General features: G+C 34.1%; 1 long non-coding RNA gene across 1 annotated transcript; it reads left to right on the plus strand.

Annotated features, from left to right (window-relative positions):
- Nucleotides 1-435: 435 nt before the first annotated feature.
- Nucleotides 436-1,282, plus strand: LOC107879681. Its single transcript, XR_001677066.2, has 3 exons — nucleotides 436-741; nucleotides 815-897; nucleotides 968-1,282. It is a non-coding gene; the product is annotated as an uncharacterized LOC107879681 (long non-coding RNA).
- Nucleotides 1,283-15,887: the final 14,605 nt, after the last annotated feature.

The following is a 15,887-nucleotide window of genomic DNA, read 5'->3' on the forward strand; positions in this document are numbered from 1 at the left end:
TTTGGAAAATAATATCACACATATAAAAATATGAAAGTAAACATACAATTCAACATCTAAATCACTTGTCATCTCATAATCCTCAAATAGTAATGAGTGGGTATAAACCCTAGACTGAAATTCATATAATTTTATATAAAATTCAACTTTAAAACTAATTTTGGTCACAAGGATGAAAGGATTATCCTTGTTCATAACCTCACATACCTTAATTGATGAATAGATGAAGAAGCTTGAACTTTGAGTTCCTATTTATGCCTTTGAAGATTGTTTCTTGAAGATCTTGAATTGGAAGTCTTGAATTTTGGGTTATCTTGTAAAAAGAATGGTGGAATTTGGGTTTGTTGAGGATTTGAAATTAAAGTTCTAGGATTTCTTAGAGAGTAATTTGATGAAATATTTGCGTATAATGCTTAGAATAGGTTTAATTCTTTTTTTTAATTAATTTGGGATTTTATTAACTAGATCCAACCAAAAATGTCTTTACATTAGATGGACCAACCCATTTTTATTAAAAATAAATCTTCCAAGATTGGCCCTAACAAATCCAATAAAAAACTTAGCCCTTTTCCCAAATATTATTACATATACAACGGTCCAAAAGGGTTTTCTAAATGCACATCTTCTTCTCCATCGCAACTCTACTCCAGCTTAAAAATATTGGACTCCCTTGTTTCCAATCACTCCTTCTGTGTGTATCTATTCTGAATAAGCTACTGTTATCGATATCAGCTTTCAAAAGTGAGTGATTTCTCATTTTTTGTGCTTCTATTTTTGTACCACCTCCATAACTTGAGAATTTTGATGCTTTCAGGTGTGTTCTCTAATGTGTTTGGTGTAGTTCTTATTGCTTTGCTATGTTGAGGGAACAATGCTTGAAGTGTATTCCAGATCTGAGTGAGTTTTGCCTTTTTATCTCCCCTTCTTCTCTTCAACTCTTAGTACTAATATCAACCTTGTTTGAAAGGTATTGATGGATTGGAGATACTGGGATGCATGGAACCTGTTGTACTCGAATTTCAATGCTCTTTCCAGCTATTTTAATAGCCAAAATTTCATATATCCCTCCCATTTTTTATGTTCCCCGTATCTCATATGGAGTCTTTTTTGTTGGCTGACCAATATTAAGCTAGAAAGATTGGTACCTGCTTTTGTATGTCCTTTTATTGTAATGTAATCTGAACACTGGACATTGTAGCCTATTCAGCCTGTATGATCTCTTGTTGCTTTGACTCGAATGTATGGACACTATAGCATATCACTGTTGAGAATTTTCTTGCCCTTTACTTCTAACTGTTGAAATTATGAAATTATGAAATCCCCTTTATCTAGTGCTAGATTAGTGAGATGATCTACAAGTTGATTTCCTTCCCTCATGATGTGCTGATACTGTACTTGCTTACTACTTAGTAATTTCCATGTCTGCTCTACATAATCAAAAACATTCCAAGGATAATTCTATTCTCTAATTAACACTTTATGCATTAATAGAGAATTAGTTTGAATTATAACTTTTGTCTGATTAGTATTGTCTGCATGAACTGCTGCTTGTAGTATAGTATAAGCCTCAGCTTCCACATTGAATGTGTTATCAATTTTGGCGCCTTTAGCATAGATTAGATCACCTGTCTCATTCTTCACACAGAAAGCATAGGAGCTAATACCTGGATTACCTATTGATGCCCCATCTGTGTTATATTTGACCCAACCAACCTTTGGATACTTCCATATCACTTTGACAACTTTCATCTTTGTCTTCCTACCCTATAATTCCTTTAATATATCTGGCCAGCTACTGGGAAATTCTTGTCTTGGATTTTTTACCCTGAGTAATAGTCCTACATGGTTTTAGGCGGGGTAGGGGTAGGCCGAAGAAGTACTGGGGTGAGGTGATTAGGCGGGACATGGAACAGTTACAGCTCACCGAGGACATGACCCTAGATAGGAAGGTCTGGAAGACGCGAATTACGGCAGAAGAGTAGGGCCAGATTGGGTCGCTAGTGTAGGGAATTACTTGGTGGGGGTTTTTTTATTTTTTATTTTTTATTCCCGTTATGATTCCGTATTCAGTGTTCCATGCTTATTACGAATCTGTGTGCTTTCCTCTGCTTTCCTCTGTTTTAAAATCCTTATGGGTGCCGTATTTATGTTATGTCATCTGCTTCTGTGCTTTACTATGTGTTTGTGTGATATCTTGTGCCTTGAGCCGGGGGTCTTCCGGAAACAGCCTTTCTACTTCATCAGAGGTAGAGGTATGGACTGCGTACATCTTACCCCCCCAGACCCCACTAAGTGGGAATACACTGGGTTTGTTGTTGTTGTTGTTGTTGAGTAATAGTCCTACATGTCTAGTAACATTAAATATTACTTTATAGAGACAAGTTTTTCCCTTCATGCTTCAAGCCATTTCTTCTTTTCCATATCTCCTATATGATCATGCTTGGAATTGATTTAAAGTAAGGTTTAACAATAGTTCTAACTTCATCATTCCATTAAGCTAGAATGGTATCTCTAAATGATAATCCTTCTAGTAAAACACCAGCAAAAGAAGCAAAGTAGGACCAAGTCCTGTTAGCAATAGGTGACTTTAAGAATACATGAGTGATATTTTCTTGCTCCAAATTATTGTAGCACCAACATCTAGTTGGTCCTTCATAACCCTATCTTCTCAAACTAGCCTCCACTGCTACTTTTCCTCTCCATATCCTCCACATTAGTAATGTCATTTTAAAAGGCAATCCCTTTACCCAAATCTCCTTGTAAATATTGTTTTCTTCTTACTTCTGCCTAATATACTGTCATGCTGACTTCACTGTAAAATTACCCATAGCTTCTAACATACAAGTGGGAATATCTTTAGTACCTTCCATAATTATAGGCTTGATCTTACTTAAGATGTGATGTACTACTTCTTAAGGAAATATCTGCAACATAAGATGCTCATTCCAATTACCCTCCTGAATAAGATCTTTGACCACTTGGATATTATTATCCCAAACCATGCTTTGCTGAATCATATTATATAAATCATCAACAGCATTCCAGTTATCATAATAAATACTAGATCCTCCTCCTCTTATCTTGCATAAAATTTGATGATCAACTAAATCCCTAGCTTGTAACATTTTCTTCCAGTCTTGAGAACCCATTCCTGTTTTTTATTGAATCTTATTAGGATGTTGTTTCTTACAATATTGGTTTTGTATGAACCTACTCCATATAGAGTCCTTGGTTCAAAAGTTTCACCACAACTTGCAAAATAATGCCATAGATATATCCTATAACCTTCTGACCCCTAAACCTCTTTCACTTTCAGGATAACATAAAGAATTCAACTTTACCCAATGCCTTTTTTCCCCCCATATAATTACTCCAAAAAAATTGAGCAAACTTCTTCTGAATAAAATTGAGAACATTATTAGGAAGATTTATAACTGCTAGGCATTGAATAGGTATGCTCTATAAGACATGTTTTATCAACATAGCTCTACCCCCATAAGACAATAGTTTTCCTTTCCAACCTTATAACTTACTACTAATCTTAGTCAAAATGGATTGGTAGCAATCTTTATTTTTTCACATATGAAACATAGGACATCCTAGGTATGTAAAAGGAAAATATTTTCTAATAATCCCTGTAGCAACTTCAGCCATCACTACTACTCCCTGAGAAACTCCTTTATGCATATACAAAGCACTCTTCTCTTTATTAATTTTTGCCCAGACACTTTTTCATATTCTTCCAGTGTGTAGACTACTTTTTCAATGTAATCAGATCAGTTTTACAAAGTATTAGCATATCATCAGCAAAAGCAAAATGATTTACCTTTAGGCTCCCTCTTGGCATTCCAAAGTTCTTAAAATCTTTATTTAACAACAATGATTTTAAGGCACTAGACAACACTTTTACAGCAATAATAAAAAGAGTAGGAGATAGAGGATAACCTTGGTTTAGACCCCTAGAAGACTTGAAGAAACCCTTTGGCTAGTCATTCATTAGAATTGAGTACCAATTATTTCTCACCAATCTGTATACCATATCAATAATCAATTCACTGAATCCCACCTTTCTCAAAACTTTAGTAAGGAATAATCAATCAACTCTGTCATAAGCTTTCATCATATCCAGTTTAATCACCATGTTAGGAATCTTTCCCTTCTTTTTTATATAAATTATGATCTCTTGAACAACCAGAATATTTTCTGCAATGCTTTTCCCCTGTACAAATCCTTCTTGTTCCTCAGATATGATATGAGAAAGAACCTTCTTAATTCTTTCATGTATAATTCTTGAAAATATCTTGTTAACAAAGTTACCCAATGAGATAGGCCTCATATCTGAGAAATTATTTACCACTAAATTTTTGGATAAAAGAACCAAATTTGTATGAGTTACAAATATTGGTAATCCATACCCACAAAAGAAAAAATCACCATTTGGTACATATCATCCTTTATAATATCCCAAGCATCCTGAAAGAATGCTCCAGTCATTCCATCAGGCCCAGTAGTACTATTCCTATTCAGACCCAAATCTGCTTCTTTCACTTCTATTATCTCAGGAATTCTACCAATCTTTTTATTTTGACTATCATCCACAATGGTTGCAAATTTATTCAGTAAATCAAAATTAGAATTCTGGTCTCCTTTTGAAAATTTCTTTTGAAAAAAATCAATAGTAGTCTTTGCAATTTGATTTGGATCTTCCATTCAGTCACCCTCCTCATTCTGGATTCTTTCTATTTTGATTTTGCTTCTCCTTCATTTGACCACTGTGTGAAATAATTTTGTGTTTCTCTCACCATTTTTAAACCATTCTAAAAATACTCTCTTCCTCCAAAATTCTTCTTCTCTGCTTAGTTGAAGATTAAGCTCAGCCCGTGCTTTAAAAAGCAATTCTTTATTAGTGCCTGAAAGGTTCTCCTCAAACTACTTCTCTCTTACTTTGATAACTTCTTCCAGAGTAGCAATCTCTTGGAAGATGTTACCAAAGTAATCTTTACTCTATTTGGTTAATACAAGCTTTAATTTTTTCATCTTTTGGTGGAACATGATAAATGGATTGCACATTATTTCTGTCTGCCAGTTATCTCTGATGATTTCCAAATAAGTCTTCTCCTTTAACCACATGTTTAGGAACCTGAAAGGTTTTGAAATGTTCTCATGAACAATTTTGAAGTTGATTTTTAAAGGAGTGTGATCAGATCCACTTCTAAACAAATGTTCAACTTCCAATACTGGGAACAAATCTAACAACTTATCATTAATCAAAACTCTATCAAGCCTTTTGAATATACACTCTTCATCAGTTTTTCCATTCCACCAGGTGTACTTACACTCCTTAAACCCTGGATCTTTAATGTTGCACATGTTGATGCAGTTCCTGAAAGCTTGTGTTACTGAAATAGTCCCTGGTAATCCACCCAATTTCTCTTCTTGGTTTATCACCACCTCTTAACCAAGGATCATGTATTGTCTAAGCCATATCTTCCAAAGACTCCCATAAACCTAACCTCTTTCTCTGAGTATATTTTTCATATACCAGAGTTACTATGATATCAACCCCTACCTCTGCATTCTGTAATTTTAGTGACAATTGTTGTTTTTCAACCCTTATCATTGTACAATTAATTGTAGACTCCATAAATGCCTAAATTTTTCCAGATGTATTAGCTATTGATTGATACATTCCCAGCCTTCTCGTGTATTCTTCAATATTTTTACTATCCTGAAAAGGTTCCATTAAACCTATAATGGCAAATTGGTACCTTTTCTGCAAATTGATCAATCTTGTGAAGGCCTTTTGTGTGTTGACTGATTTTATGTTCCAAATGAGAGCATTTAGTTTAATTTATTCTTCAGAAAGTTTCTTTTCTGCATTGCACTTGCTTTAACCACTTTGTTTTTCTTCTTTGTAATACCTTGATTTTTCTTTATTATGTCTATCTGCTTAGGGGATAAATTCCCATCCACTTCTGCTTTGTCAATATTGTTTTCAATGTCAGCTTTATCCAGCATAATATTTTCTTTATTACTGCATGCCAACTGATTCCCAGCTTGAATGGCTAAAGGTAAAGCATCTTCTATCATCTCCTACCTCTCACTGCATTTGCATATTTCACTATTGCTAGCTGCATCTCCCTCTTAGCTGTGTTATCAACCTTTACACTATCACCTGCACCTTCTACACTTATTTTACTTTGATTCATTAGAGCTTCCTCTACCTTGTTCTCTAATTTGTTCATAGTTTCAAAACATTATCTTTATGAACAATTTCCCCTTCCCCCCTGTTACCAAAACTATTCATAACCCAATCCTTCGTACTTTTCTTGGTTGTGTGTTGTGATTCAGTTTGTTCACCTTGACCCTTGTTGAGTTCTCTTCTTCTTTCTTGTTTACCAATACATCAAAAGTATTAGACGTCATCATATCCTTGGCAGTTTCTTTTTCTACCCCTCCAACTATATGCCTAAATTTAACTTTTTAATACTTATTCCTCCTTGTTAACCATTGCTGCTTATAATTTCTTCTCATCTGATTGTTATACTCCTTTGGTGCTTTCTTCTCCTTATCTGTATAATTATTGTCCTCTTACTTTTCCTCTACCTTATTGTCCATTAATTCTGGATGAACATTCCAACATGACTGTTCATCATGCCACTGTAGACAACACTCCTTGAAATATTTAGGCTTGTAATCATAATGGATTTGTATCAATTTAAACTTAATTTCACCAGTTACGTCATCCTCTTCACTAATCCTGACTCTCTTTGGTAAATTAGCTACTAAATCTACCTCAACTTTGACTCTAGCACAGCTTGGCCTGGTTTGATTCCTTGTTGCCATGTCAACTGTTAATGGCTTTCCTACTGCTGAAGCTATTAAAAATATGGCTTCTTTAGCAAAAAATTTTGAAGGTAAACCTGGCATCGGAATCCATGTAATTTCTATCGTGGTTTCAACGTCGAGCTCAAACCATGGATCCCATTTTAATGTTTGCATCTGCCAATATCTATCCTTGGCTTTGATATAGTACGCTATTGTGGACATGCGATTGACATAATCCTCAAGTATATTCAACCTAATGAGAATGTGTCGTGCATCTAAAACTCCAATATTGCAGTCTCCTTTAATGGCATATTGAACTGGTATATGTTTCCACAACTCACTTATGTCAGGTTCACCATAAAAGAATTTTCCAATAATAATTTATTGTAAATTCTCTTGTATAATCAAATTTTTTATTTTTTAGGATTTCCCTGTAATGCTAGGTTCTCCATGTAACATCACAACTGGCTTCGGCAAAATTTTGTTCGCTGTAACATTACTCTTCTTTGGTTTCAATATATTAGCATATGATCTCTCCACAGAGGCTTCAACTACATTAATTATGTCTGCTTTTTTATTGTTGTTATGATTTTTCGGTGGGTTATCCCCACCGGACGTGGTGGCCATCACGGCCTAATTGATGGCAAAATAGGCAAATAAAGTTTAGGGTTTTCCAACTAGAGAACATTTGTAATTTTTTTAGTTAATAGGTTTAATTCCTTGTTATTCACAATTTGGGGTCTTGGGAAAAGACTAAATTTCCCTTTGAAATTTTAAGCTCGAAACTAGAATCCCAATTTTGGGCCTTAGCGCAACATGCTGCAATTTTGGTGGCTCACTTGAAAATGGATGAGTGCTATTTTGAGCTCTGGCGCAACGCGGTGCTATCACATTGCATCATTGGAAAAGGACGAGTGCGAAATTGCACTCCAACGCGACACGGTGTCTACTCCGCTACAATTTTTGCTGTGACACTAGCCAATCGCAGTGAACACTAAAAAAGGACGAACAGGATTTTGGGCTTCACCGTGACGTGGTGTAATCGCGGTGAGCTACTAGAAAATGGACAATTGCAAATCTGCCCTCCACCGCGATGCGGTGCTATCACAGTGGACTACTATTTCTCATTAAAAATGCCATAACTTCTCACCCGAGTATTGGATTTAAGCGTAATTGGTATTGTTGGAAAGCTAATTCAATTATCTACCCTTTGGTAGGTCTAGATATGAAAAATTCTACATGTATCAAAAGTTATACATTTATAAAGTTGACCCTTGACACACTAGAGCTAAACGAGACTAAGAAAAGTACGGGGTATTACAACTTTTCAACATCATAAATGGGAAACAAAACTAATTGCCAACTCTAGAGCCACAATAAAACCATGGAAGGCCAACCTACCTTCACTAATGATTAATAACTGATCTAACTATTCTAACTGGGGAGGAAAACAACAAACCTTACCTTAATAAAAGATTAAAAATAATTAATCGAGTAAGCCGCCAAAGCCAATGAATAAGAATCACGAGGAAGGGAGATTCTAAGTATAAATGTCAAATAATGACAATAATAACAAAAATATAAAGGGCAGGTGGTATAAAAATGAAAACAACAACCATCACCTTTATACAATCATAAAAAGACCAATATTCTAAACAAAAGGGACTTTAACCCAACAGCTACACCCTAAGTAAATCACAATACTAGTTCACTTAATCTACTACTAAAAGAAATTATGTACAAGGGTAGACACATAAGCATAAAAAATCTACACAGAGGCTACAAGAATCAATATAGTAACATCAAGGCATAAAATCACTGATGGCTATGAAAATCCCAACACAGATTCAAATAGAAACTCAAAAGATAGAAAGCCATATCACATACACCTATATTAATGGAATCCAAAGTCATAGTCCTGACGTTCCTAAAAAAGTATGAATCTGAGTGTCCAAATTAGACTGAGCGTTTGAATTGCCAATTAAGGCACTAAGTGCACTACCTCTAATTGAAGGTGCCACAACTCTATATGACTGATCTGGATGAGCTGAATGACAAATAATACCACATGTAGATACTCTTTGGGCCAGTAATTGGTCTTTTTATAGTCTTAAAAAAAACCCAAATCTCTAACTTGATGAGTAACACGAGACATCTCCAACTGGCTAAACAACCAATGCTCTCTACTTAAGTGATCATTCTCCTTGCAATCATAACATACCTTAGGAGATCTATGCTAGAGATGACCATGTGTTGATCCTATATAAATAATCATCTCATGCCTGAGGCATTCCCTAGACCAATTACCAACCTCTTCACTGAAATACCTTGGATTTTGGACCTTGGAAATTTCCTAAACTTTGAGCTCACTGTCCTTATAATGACTCATCATATGAGTCGTATGGTGTGGGTATAGGTCAGGTGACACAAATCATAGGGTTTCCAATGGATGGTAGTTAGGTTTCTATTATGGTTACGACTTGGTGGTACGAGTCATTATGGGTGGTAACGAGTCATTAGGACGATCCTTAATCAAATTAGAAACTTAGTGACTTGACTTGGCTTTAAGTACGAGTGTCTCACTAAGATTTGTGAGGATAGGGTACGAGTGGTGGGGTTGAGTCATATGTTGTCCAGTGTCTAATCCTTTGGGTTCTGTCTTGGATACGCCTAGACCATACGAGTCATATTATCAGGTCACAAATGGTGTCATGGAGTCGTGTGGTGGATAGTGTAGAGGTGTCCAACTCACTATCTTGGTTACAACTTAAGGGTACAAGTCATATGTTGTGGTCATGAGTCAAAGGGTCAACTCATAACCACATACTGCTTTTTTACAGTTTTAAGTTAGGGGTATTTTAGACATTTCTCATTTTAAGTCCCTTTGACACCATGACTTAAAACACCTTTTGGGACTTCATTAACATATTTTTCCTAATTAAATACTCTTAAAATCTTATTAAACTCTTTGTTCAACTAAAAGCTAGGTTTCTTCAAGATAATCAATTAAGGATTTCAAGGGTGGTTTCTTTCTGTACTTTTTGGTATCTAAGCTATGTTACTTCTACCACACTGTTATTTCACTAAAATCATGTGTTTTAATGTATGGTTTTCATGGTATTTTTATGGTTTGAAATAAAGGTTGGGGATTTGGATCTTCATGGTTGAATAATGTTTCCCATGGTTTAACTATAGTTTTTCCTTGCTTTAATATAATTTTGAACATTGTGGGATGTATGGTAATAGTAAATGGATTTCGGGGTGTTATACATCCCCCAGATTACTTATTTATGGTTTTGAAACTCATGTGCCCTCATCCTGTCTGTGAAAATGCCTATGAATATGATTGTCACATAGTTTGACTATTCTTAGAATACTTGCATTGCATAAATGGTAATAGAACTTGAATTGGTTTGGCTTGATTTCAAAATGATTTTGGAAAGGCCTTGGTGGCCATGGTTTTGGTTTAATTGGAAACTTTAGAGTCAATATTGGTTTAATGATTTCGTAGGGTATGAAAGGATAGACTTGCAAGCTCTAATTTTGGTATGACGATACCAATAGTTAATACCTAATTAAAATACTGTTTGGTAAAAGGTTGGGAATGTTTAAATGGTTTTAATATGGGCTTAAAGGTGGGTGTGTAGAAAAGTTATGGAAGGTGGAGGACCCAGGGGGAACGATACTCGAAACTCATGTTTGCCGATGTGAGGTTTGGTTATGGTGACCATGTTCATGATGTCATACTTTATATTTTGGGGGATGTACTAGTCATCCCAGATTTTTCTCTAGTATGTGTGGCTACATGCACTAGGGCCCTTTTAGCAGAGGGAGTTGAACCTATATAGCCTGTGGGTGCCTTTAGGATGACAGAGCTACACAACCCAGGTAAAAGTTTTAAATGCATGTTAAACCTTGTTCCCTATCCCAACATGATATATATATATATATATATATATATATATATATATATATATGTATGTATGTGTACATGTGATTGAATATGGTTAATGATTTGATTTTAATTTGATGGCATTATTTTATCTTATCCCTGAGTATATGCTAGCATCACTCTTCTGACCGTCTTCGAACACTGCATCCAGCCCCGTACGATGTAGGAATTAGCCATACTACTATTCTCTTGATGAGTTATTTGGATTCAAGGACAAATTTTGAGTCAGATTGAAGTGGTGAGATTTCATACTCTAGAAGACCCCTTTTAATTCTATGGACTTATTTTTATTATTGTTATTTCTTTGGTTTTGGTTTTGGCTATGGTCAGGGACATGTCTCGACTAGATTTTATTTGATTCTAGTTAGAGGCTTTGTCGGGCTACTATGGGTATGGGCAGTGTCAGTATTGGTGTCAGCCTTGGTATTAATAATGGCATTGAGATTGGTATTGTTTGGATATTTGGTTGTGATTATTTGGCTATTGCTTTAGACTTCATTTATTATCTTTAAACTTATATTATTATAACTTGTTATATGTTCAGAATTCATCTGACATAGGGTACAAGGCGGTTAATGGTTGGGCATTGAGGGTGGTCTCCGGTCTAGGTTGGACTTGAGATACCCGTCACGACTAGGATGCGGTTTGGGCCGTGTCATTCATAGTCCATACATACCCTAGGACTCTCTGATAAACCATACCTACTAACTTAGAATGACTGTCATGGCCTGAATTTCTATACTAAATACTCTACAGTGTCTTACGAGAACTCTACCTACACAGAATTGGCAAGCTTCCAATGATACTAACCTCAACTCGGAGGATCTTTACCTTTAGAAAGAATACTACTAATACTGAACTGCTAATATGACCTCCTATTGCCACCTCTATATGCATCAATACCTGCCCCCTCTGTGGTCCTTTCATGATTATAAACTTGAGGGAAAGCCAACCTAGATGCTACCAAATGCTCCGATACCAAGTGGTGGGGCAAAGTCAGTCCTCTAATAAATCCATGCACCAACTCAAGCTTTGAAAGATATAATATAGGAGTATACGTGGCTGACTCAAGAAACCCAATCTCATATTCTAAAGTAGACAGAGAACTCTGCTGAACGCTAACATACCCAACTCTAATTTGATAACCACTTGATAAACCAAAAATCATCTTAGTCTAGGAGATATCTACTAAATACTCGAAATCCCTATCACTGGGTCCTGAAAAGTTGAGGTGGTCACAAAATCTACCAAATCCCGTGTTGGCCCCAAATTCTCTAGCTGACACTGAATATATTCGAGATTAATCTGTAATACCTAGCTCAATACTAACCTAAAACTTTGGTATCATAGGTAGAAGTCTTGTCTATATCTATCGAAAACCTAAAGTATAGATAAATGACAAGGAGTCAATAGTAGAATTTCCTAAGAATGCCCTATAGCCTCTCAAATATAGGATACAAATGTCTCCATACCAATCCACAAGACTCTACTAAACACTTAGCTTTTCTACCCACACACCAGTAAACTTAGGCTCTTATACCCACACACCAGTAAACTTAGGCTTTTATATTAATTTATCACGACTCGATTTCTCGGATCATGATGGCACCTACTATAACCCACCAGTAGGTAAGCCAACCCATAGTCTAGAATAACTAGTAATTGACTATCAAGAGAACTAGAGAAAATATTATAAATAATTTAACTAAAGATAAAAATAGAATGCAATCACAAGACCTAGTGAAATCAATACAAGAGCTTCTAATATAATTAGAGTACAAAGTGAAATATAAAATAAGTATATGCACAAAGACGTCTTTGAATACAAAATAAAAATCAGTCTAACAAAAAGAGGGAGAGAAAAAATAATTGATTACTAAAGCTCACCTCAAATGTTTGATTCATGGCTACTCTGCAAGATGCACACATCAACAATGAGAACTCATATTATGATATGCAGGCTACAGAATTGTAGTGTGAGTCCCAAACACAAGGTACTTAGTAGGCATCGACCAATTGAACTCTAAATATAACAAGAATAAATAATATATAAAGCAGGAATATAAACTGCTCCAAAAAACTAAACATAAGAATACGAATAGAGCAATAAGTATAAACTATCCTATTCTAACGATATTCAGGAACTAAAGTACAATAGTGTGTATCACTATCCAATAATTAATGAAGAGTGAAGGAAGGATATATAGTAGTAATACAAGGCAAAACGGTACATATACAATATGAATAGATAACGAAAGATAGGGATATACGATAATACTATATACATACATACATACATACATACATATAGATAAGTATATATATATAAGTATAAAATAATATGTATAAATAGTGATATGTTGTATGATTAATTAAGATGATAGATTCCCTATAGGTACATGATTAATCAAGATGATAGATTCCCTATAGGTACTTAGTACCTATAGCAGTATGCTTACATGTAGATTAATAACATGAATATAGATTTTGAAAATATGTTACTAATATTATGAAGTAAAGAATTTTCTATATATACCTCTCCTTTTCTCTTCCTTAAAAGAGCCTTATCACTACCACAGTAGTTCTCCGTTGGGCAATGAACAATATTTTTGCCTTTACGAGTGCCTTGTTTATGACTACTTTCTTATTGTTCCTCTGTCTGGATGAAGATCAAAATCTTTACTTAGAACTATTTGAAAATTTAGAAAAGTGGGTACAAAATAAAGTTCTTTATTTTATAATATAATACATAAATAAAAATCTTATATTTAGATTTTTCTTCTACATATTCATAATATTACTATGGATACCTTTCCCTGGTGGGAGAAGTAATTTTATTTTATCTCTAAAATTCCTAACATTTTTTCTCTAAGGATGATAGTGAAAATGTAGTCTATCTTCTAAGGATTTTTTACTCTCCTTTTATAGATAAAAGGATGAGTAAAATTACAATTATGCTTTTTATGGGGATATCACTATAAAATTGCATATTTTTCTTTTGATCCTTCAATAATGATCGACATGATAAGATTTCTTATCTCTGAAGATAAGATTCTTCTTTTGTTGTTGCTATCCTTTTCATTTTTGCAATTGCATGCCTTATGAAGTAAGTGCTTACGTTTATTGAATCATTACATGTCTACATTTTATCAATCCGGTTGTCTGCTTCTTACTTTTTAATTTTATGACATATTGTCATCGTCTTCTTCTACACAAATTTCTTGATTTTACAAAGCTTTGTGTTTTTGACATAGAAATTTCCCGGCAAGTTCTCAAGTTTTTTTTGTGGCTAAAAACCTATGCAGTTCTAAGTCCAGAAATTTTTTCTTTTAGGATTATAGATTTGGCCTTTCCTTTGGTGATTAGAGTCGAATTTGTATCTCCATCAAGAACTTTATAATTATCATTAAAATATTTTTTGATAATGTTATATCGTGCTTTCATTTCATGGCTCTGCGAGTCTTAATCCATTTTTTATTTAAATATGGAAGATTTTTGTCAACTCTTGTCGCGCTAACATTGACTGTTTATAGTTTTCCACTACTATATAACTAATAGTTGAAAAATAAAGTTGTACATCTAGGAAATTCAGTGAGATGCTAAAGAATCTACAATTTATGCCTTCTCCTTCAGCGTAATTTTTAGGAGTTATTACCAATTAAGGTTGGTAGTTTCATTATTTTTGACAAATTTGGACTACTACAGATTCTATCTAAATAGACAAATTTGAATAGTTTGGAGTTAAATTCAGGGTATCCTCCCGAGAGTATAGAAATTTGTGGATAGAAATTTTTTATTTCCTAAATTTTTGAATATTTCTCCACTATCAGCCGTAAGGCAATAAATGGCCCTTGTGAAATTTGGGTGACAAGCTCCAACCTAAAAAAAATAAAAAAATTTCCTCCATGAGAGGTTTTGTTAGTACTTTTTTTTAATTTTCAAGAGATAACTTTAGTCTTAGCTGATTTGGTGTCAATCAGGTACCCTTCTTTTTTCTAGCTTTTGCCTTGGTCAGATAACTCAGACTTCAGCATATCCAGACTTACTGATGAGATATTTTTGAAATTAGGTGTTGTTGAAAAATCCCCTGCCACCTTAGTAGTATTGATATTCCTTTTTGGACGAGTGTCCAAATGTTCAAAAAAGAGTTGAAATTCCTCTATAATTTTAGATTGACCAGAATTAAGCTGATACAACTCATGTAATAATTTTTTTGCCTTTTCAGACAATTCAGTTATTTCATCTCAAATGTTGAAGAGCCTCTAACTTTTATCGCTGATTGTTTCTTCAATTCAATCATTATTTTAAAGATTCTTCTAACCAAAATTTGAGTCTTATTATCCATATTAGACATTTCTTGAGAGAAAATCTACAAAAGAGTTGTTAGATCCTTTAATATTTTTAATTTTGAAGCAATAAAATGACAATAAAACCTGCCATCTATGTAGCCTTCTGTATTGGGGTTCTGAAGGGAGTTTATTAAAAATTAAATCTGATACCTGTGTATTATCAGTTCTGATAATAAACTGCTTGGGTAATAAGAAAGTTAAAAACTTTCTAATTCCTTTAACAATTGTTAATAATTCCTTTTTGTTAGTAGAACATTTAACTTCTGCTTTATTAAATATTTCACTATTATATCTACATATTTCATTCAAATCTGTTTTAGTAATGCTCCCCAGTGATAATTTGACGCATCGATTTATAAGATCAAATTATCTTGTGCCTCTGGTAATCTAAATTTTGGCAACTTAGAACATTCTTCTTTAAGGCTTTTAACACATTGTGTATGTTTCTCAGTCCATGCTATTCTATTAGACTTTCTAATGAGCTTTTGAAGAAGTTTTTTTTCCTTTGCAAGATCTAGAATAAAATCTCCTGTATAATTTTAATAACCAAGAAACTTTTGGTATTTCTTATTTTATTATTAATTTATTTGGAAAATCTACAATATTTTTGAAAATATGAGTCTGCAACTCTATTCCATTCCTAAGAATTCTATTTTATTTTTATTTATTTTAGGATTCTGAGGTGAGTTTGTTAAAAATCAAACCTGATACCTATGTATTATCAGTTTTGATAATAGATTGCTTGGGTAATAAGAAAG

Source organism: Capsicum annuum, chromosome 8 (genome assembly GCF_002878395.1).
Source record: "Capsicum annuum cultivar UCD-10X-F1 chromosome 8, UCD10Xv1.1, whole genome shotgun sequence".
NCBI classification, from domain to species: Eukaryota; Viridiplantae; Streptophyta; class Magnoliopsida; order Solanales; family Solanaceae; genus Capsicum; species Capsicum annuum.